The sequence below is a fragment of the Pantherophis guttatus genome, chromosome 9 (genome assembly GCF_059756535.1).
Source record: "Pantherophis guttatus breed Tessera chromosome 9, ASM5975653v1, whole genome shotgun sequence".
NCBI classification, from domain to species: domain Eukaryota; kingdom Metazoa; phylum Chordata; class Lepidosauria; order Squamata; family Colubridae; genus Pantherophis; species Pantherophis guttatus.
The window spans coordinates 10,812,162-10,818,695 of NC_142071.1; the positions used below are offsets into that span (position 1 = coordinate 10,812,162).

Genomic DNA, 6,534 nt, shown 5'->3' on the forward strand with positions numbered 1-6,534 from the left:
GTTATAGACCACATCTTGTTAATGGATTGTCCTCTCATTCAGATTTCCCATTATCAAGGTCACCAAATATAGTGAATCCTTGGAGCTTTCCAATTGCTTTGGCCAACACATGCCCATTTATCACCAGGTAAGGCTTCTCCTTTACTATAACAGATGGACAGAATGGTTGAATACATTGCTCATTAATATATCAGCCTGTAGCAATGGTTGTTCCAACTCTTAAACTATCATTCATCTCAAGCAAATTGCAGGTACTTGACACCAAGTCTTGCCAAAATGGTGAGTGAAGATCTTTTCTATCTCATTGTCCTTAAAATGTTGGACTTAGAACCCATCCAAAGGTATATTGACTTTGGCCTGTTTATTTTCCTTGTTCTTTCAGTAGGCTGAAGCTACTGAGCAAAAAGATTGCTGGAGTGCTATAGCCAAAATCAAGCAACTTTTTTCTGAGGTGTTAAAACAGAGGAGTCCTTTCTTAGGTTCTCATAGTTGCCTCAAAGCTACCCCTATTATGCACTGTTTTGCTCCACTAGCAATCCCAGCAGAAGCATTATCTGTGTATGCACAGATGCCTTGGGACCGCAACCTCTTGGTGGCTTGGTGGGCATGGCAGGGGAAGGATACTGCAAAATCTCCATTCCCACCCCACTCCAGGAGAAGGATATTGCAAAATCTCCATTCCCACCCCACTCTGGGGCCAGCCAGAGGTGGTATTTGCCAGTTCTCCAAAATACTCAAAATTTCTGCTACCAGTTCTCCAGAACCTGTCAGAACCTGCTGGATTTCACCCCTGAATCAGGTGCTCGGTTCCTAGCTCTGATATCATTACTTGACCTTGGCTGGCTGTAGCTTGTCACAATGTTCAGCTGGACTATCATCCATCCCTCTTCCTTACATTCCAATCTTTCCCCCACAACCACCCACCCATACTAATGTCAGGCTGTCTGCTCATGAAGTTTGAATAAGGGAGATGCAGCCATGACATAACCTCTTCACAGAACACAACTGCTTTAATGCTTCAAAGAAAGGTGTTCATTCCCACTAATGTGCTCATGAAAAACATCTATTTGGAATGGTTTTATCTTCTGCATAGTTTTCATTTTCTTTCTGTTCTTCTCTCTTCCCAAACACCCATTAATATTATGAGACCATTGAGCACACTCTCTTATCATCAGGATTTATGGCTGTTGTACTTCTACAAATCTTGGAGTTCCTGGAACCTATTGAAAATCTCCTTTTCTTTGCTAGGGAAATGCCACATTTATTGATACAAATAGCAAAGCTCACACCAGAGAGGGAATAATGGAATGCAAGGTAGAGCAAATTTAAGTTGCAATAAATCAGCATTCCTGCAGATATGTCAGCTCAAGACCTGTAAATCCCAAACACTGTGGGGTAGATCTGCTTGCCACATCAATATTTTAACCTCCAGATATCTAGAAACTTCCCACTTAGTGCATTTTCAAACAGCCATAAAAGCAAGGCTCTCTAGATAGGCATCGAAGAACTGCAGAGATGGCCTCAGAGAAGCTATGTGATGGCAGTTAGAAAAACCTGATTTAATAGAAGAGAATGTTTCTATTCTCTTCTTTGGCACTGATGATGTTACCTACTTGGGTAATGAAATGTCTGCAAGCAAACAACCAAGCTCGGAGAGCACCAAGGACTTGACATGATTTAAATCCAAGACAGGAAGAAAGCATTAGAAAGTAACTGAGAAGAGGTTTGCCTTAGCTCTATTGATTATAAGATTATTTTTAAAAGGTTAAAATGTATAAATTAAAAGCAAAAAAAAAATCAATCAAATACATTATACTTGTTCTTATAATCCTACACACGTTGAATGAACCATCTACGCTAAACCAGCCTTTATCAACAGCACCTGAAAGAAAAAGAAAAACAATGATGTCACGTTTTTTTCCCCCTTTCTTTCTCAGCTTTTACAGGGGTAAAGGATAGCTCACATGTACAGCAATGACATGAGTTAATTGCATAGTTACTGAGAAAAGATGCAGGAGCCCATGGGAGTGAGGTCTTTGAAAGGCTGCTGGGTTGCTCATTATCTCCTTCCCTTCTCTTGTTTCTGCTTTGCTCTGTTTCATCCTGAGACACACGCTGTGGAATACAAATGACCCTAGAGTTAGCAGAGTCTAGACCAGTCCACCACTGTAATTAATAAGGGCAGTAAGAAAACTCAGCTTGTTGTAGGTAATTTGCATGTTAGTGGAATTGAGTTTTGACAAAAAAAAGTCTTTCCTCTTTGATTGACAGTTCTACATATTGATGGACAGGTTAACATTTTCTCTTCGGCTCCCCTTTCTCATGATTAATGGCATTTCTAGTTGTTAAAATTGATGAGTTATGAAAGGCAGAGAAACAGAGGGGGAAAAGGTCTAGTCAATGCACTAATATGGATAAAGTTAGATTAAAATTTGTGGACCAACAGTTTTTGCTATATAAAAGTTATATAAAAATCATTTAAAGTATGCACTTTGCAGATATTACTTTCTAAATTATATTTGTCTGCATTTTCATCACTAGCTCCTGAACTTTTAGTGCCCTAAAAATCAGAAGTTTAGTGAATTAACTAGGCAGCAAATAATCTTGGTCCAGTATCTAGTTTCTGAGACTAGTTGCTTCCAGAAAAATCATAAAGAAATATGAAGCTAATAGGCTTTCTGTGGGTATGTAAGTTGGGGTATGTAAGTTCACCTTGCTCTAATAAAATTAGAACTCTTCAGGTTTTCTACATGCTACTCCAATGTGATGGGAGGTGGGAAAAACCTTGCAAGAACGGGTATAGACAGGCTGCCAAGGGAACTGTCAGATAATAGACAACATAGCCTACAGATTGATAGTGAGCAGGGCAAGATGCTCAGAAGAGACTCTACTGAGGTTCTCAGACTGTAAAAGAAATGTGGGGGGATTTTACCTAAAGGATTCTGTCAATGTAACTTTACAATAAAGTAGAATTCACTCATTTGGTCATGAGTCTTGTCTGGTTTTCCCAGAAAGGCCAAAATCCAACTATGTCTAAGCTGAACATGCTTTCTCAGGGTATCTATGGAGATTCTCAGTCATGGTTGTCCCAAAGGTGCTTTTTCAAAAGGCATCTAGACTTTGTTTTTTCCCAAAGACATTTTGCTTCTCATCCAAGAAGCTTCTTCAGTTCTGAAGAAGTTTTTTGGATGAGAAGCAAAATGTCTTCAAGGAAAAACAAAGTCCAGTTGCCTTTTGAAGAAGCACCTTTGAGATGGCTTTCTCGGGGTTATATTCTGCCAGCTTTTACCAGCAGTTTAATTATAGAATCTAACTAACTATCAAGGATTTGGTCAGTAAAAATGGAGAAACATGTTCCTCCAAATGTTGAAAAGAGAAATACTTCCAAGTCTGCTAAAGCACATCAATCACTCAAGATCTAAAGAATGGCCAGGCACTGAGGAAAGTGTGTTGGGATGATGATGGAGGATATTGCCAAGTTTTAATTCCATTATGATCAATTATCTTCAGATTATAGTGAAGAAGTTTATGCCAATAACTGAAACTGAAAATAGGTCAAAAAGTTTGGAGTCATAGCGTAACCAAAAGAAAATCTTAAATGGAGCTCTGTGGGAACATATTCTTTCATTTCTGCTGATACATAATAACAGACCTCTCTCATATTATTATTAGTCAGATAAAAGTGATGGGGAATAAAACAGTTATAGAGACTGAATATTCCATTATCCACTTTACTTTTTCCATTCCTGTGTAGTGCAGCGTATGCAAAAGACACAATATTAGTTTTTTTTCCGGTGATAACAAAAGTGAGGGAAAAAATGCTTAGAAGAATAGGCATTGTAAAACAGGACTTCCGTTTCCCTCAGTTGGAGCTAAGTGAAGAACTTGCTTTATTTTAAAGCATATGAATGCAGACAAAAGGAGCATAAAATTGAGAGGTCAGCAACTAGCTCTACCTAGGGGAATAAACTTCAGTAAAATATGACCATTGCTATCTCAGGAACAAAGAATAATGAGCCATAACAGGCAAGTCCCTGAGAAGACAAAACAAATAAAATTCAATGCAGAGTTGTGCCAGGACCTTCTAAATATTATTGTAAAGAGTGGGGGGGAGTTTATTTGGCAAAGCATGTAACAAAGTTATCTAGAGAGATTCACAGGATGTGCTTATTTTAAAAAAGTTTAAAAACTGGAATATGGCAGCTTAGATTACGATTCAAAAGAAGCCACATGGCATTGAAAAAAAGAAAAAGCAACAACAAATACCCATAGAATGTCCTTCCTTAGTTGAATATTAATAAATATATGTCAAGAATAATTTAATTTAATTTAATTTAATTTAATTTAATTAATTCAATTTATATGCCGCCCCTCTCCAAAGACTCAGGGCGGCATATAAATTGAATAGTACAATTTATGTGTATGTGTTTTTTTCTATGCTCATTTTTTAATTTTGTTTAGTTTTATTTTGTGTTCTTTTTCTCACTTTTTTTTAGTTTGTATTTTAACCTTGTGAATAAAATAAAAAAATTATGAGAGAGAGAGAGAGGGAGACAGAGGGAGGGAGACAGAGGGAGGGAGACAGAGAGGGAGGGAGGGAGGGAGGGAGGGAGAGAGAGAGAGAGAGAGAGAGAGAGAATGAAAATGGTAGAAATTGCAGTGGTTCACTGGAAATTGACCATGCAGCAGAAAATTAAAGATTAATAATTATATGTCTATGGTGTTTATTCTCAGTCATACAGGTCATGGTTGTCCCAAGGGTGTTTGTTTGGTTTTTTCCAAAAGGCAACTGGATTTTGTTTTTCCTTGAAGACATTTCACTTCTCATTCAAGAAGCTTCTTCAGTTCAGTTCAGTTCTCAGATGAGAAGCGAAATGACTTCAAGGAAAAACAAAGTCCAGTTGCCTTTGGCAAAAAAAAAAAAAAATCACCTTTGGGATTAATAGTTAGAACAACCTTTTTCAGAACAACCTTGAATAGATAGACTCCTAATTCTGTACAACAGGCAAGAAACAAAGAGAAGATCCTAATAACACCTTAAAAATGTGCAGTGGCTCCTTTAAAAAAAACCTTGTTTGGAAACAAGAAGCCTTCAGCACCCCCAAACCACAAAGAAATTATGCTTCCTCTCCTCCAATCCTTGGAAGTATTTTACTTTTGCTCTTTCTTCTCTTGTCACCACAAATGGTGACAAACAGATCATCAAAACCTATGATCACAACATCAGCTCAGAGGGATTCTTTGGCACAGGTCTTGCGTTGACTGTTATAGGGGGAAAAACATCTCCAGATGACAAGCAAGAATGATCACACTCTAGGAGTCATGACTTTTACCAAATTAAGGTACTTTTCAACTCAGTGAATTCTTCAAATAGACAACCCTGTTAAAAATATGTGCTTGTGGGTGTCATGTGGTCTCAGGAGACAAGAGATTTTTTTAAAAAAGTAGATCAAACATATAATCTGAACATTGTCAAACAATATATAATAAACTGAATTCAGATGTATTTAAAAACTGGGATAAATTAAAAAGAAAATAATTTATTAGTTTAAATGATGCTGTTGCATTTGTGTACTATTCTTCAGTCAAGAAGTTTAGGGTGACTTATTCAGGCATAGCCTGGAGATAATAAAACCCATTTTAGGCAAAGCTGGCTGAGGAACTCTGGGAGTTGAAGTCCACAAGTCTTAAAGTTGCCAAGGTTAGAGACCCATAAAGTTTCCTTTATTGTTCTCATCTACAGACAGAAATCTTGTCAAACTAAGACAGACTACTCACACCATTAAACTTATACTCAGAATTGCTAGGGAGGAGCATCTTAACTCCCTTCCTCCCCACAAAGTATATAAACTTTACTCTCTTGCTTCTCTGGAATACATTCCTTCCCTCCTGGGAATCCATATTACATTCCACTATACTACTGGAGTTCCATCTATGACTCAAAGTTCAATGGCTTTCTCACACTATCCAGCTACAGTAGTACCCAATCCCTATGCTACCTGCAGCTGGAGTTTCACTCTAATACTGGACTTCTCCAGCTTTGGTGCTTTGCTGGATGAGCCATTTAGTGTCTCAAGTGTCACATAGTTTTAGACACTCAGGATCCCTAACTGCAGTTTTAAATCCTGAATCGGAAGTACCAAAAATCATGCAATGAACTTTGGATGTTCTAACCATACAAATAGTAAGGTCTCAGTGTTCCAATAGATAGAATTTTAATTTCGGATATCTGTTCCATCTGATAGCTGGAGAGAAAATGGCCATTGAGGTGAAGACCCCACTGACAGGAGGGAGCTGTCATGGGCAGGCCAATTGGATCAGAAGATTGCTGATTTCTAAAGGTTTTAATGTGCTCTAGAATATACAAATGGGATGCCTTTCACAGCATAAGATGGAAAACATTACTTTCCATGCTGGATGACCTTAGCCTAGTTTCAATATCCCTCAGCATAATCTGGCAATAAAATGAAAATTATATTATAAAACCATATTCTCAAGAATTTGTTACAGGGACATCTTCATGCTGCAAAAAAC

The 6,534-nt window shown here is 37.8% G+C and overlaps 1 long non-coding RNA gene across 1 annotated transcript; it reads right to left on the bottom strand.

Moving 5' to 3' along the window:
* Positions 1-1,806: 1,806 nt before the first annotated feature.
* Positions 1,807-2,093, bottom strand: LOC148112468 (uncharacterized). Its single transcript, XR_015729316.1, has 2 exons — positions 2,001-2,093; positions 1,807-1,882 (listed from the first exon to the last, which is right to left on the bottom strand). It is a non-coding gene; the product is annotated as an uncharacterized LOC148112468 (long non-coding RNA).
* Positions 2,094-6,534: the final 4,441 nt, after the last annotated feature.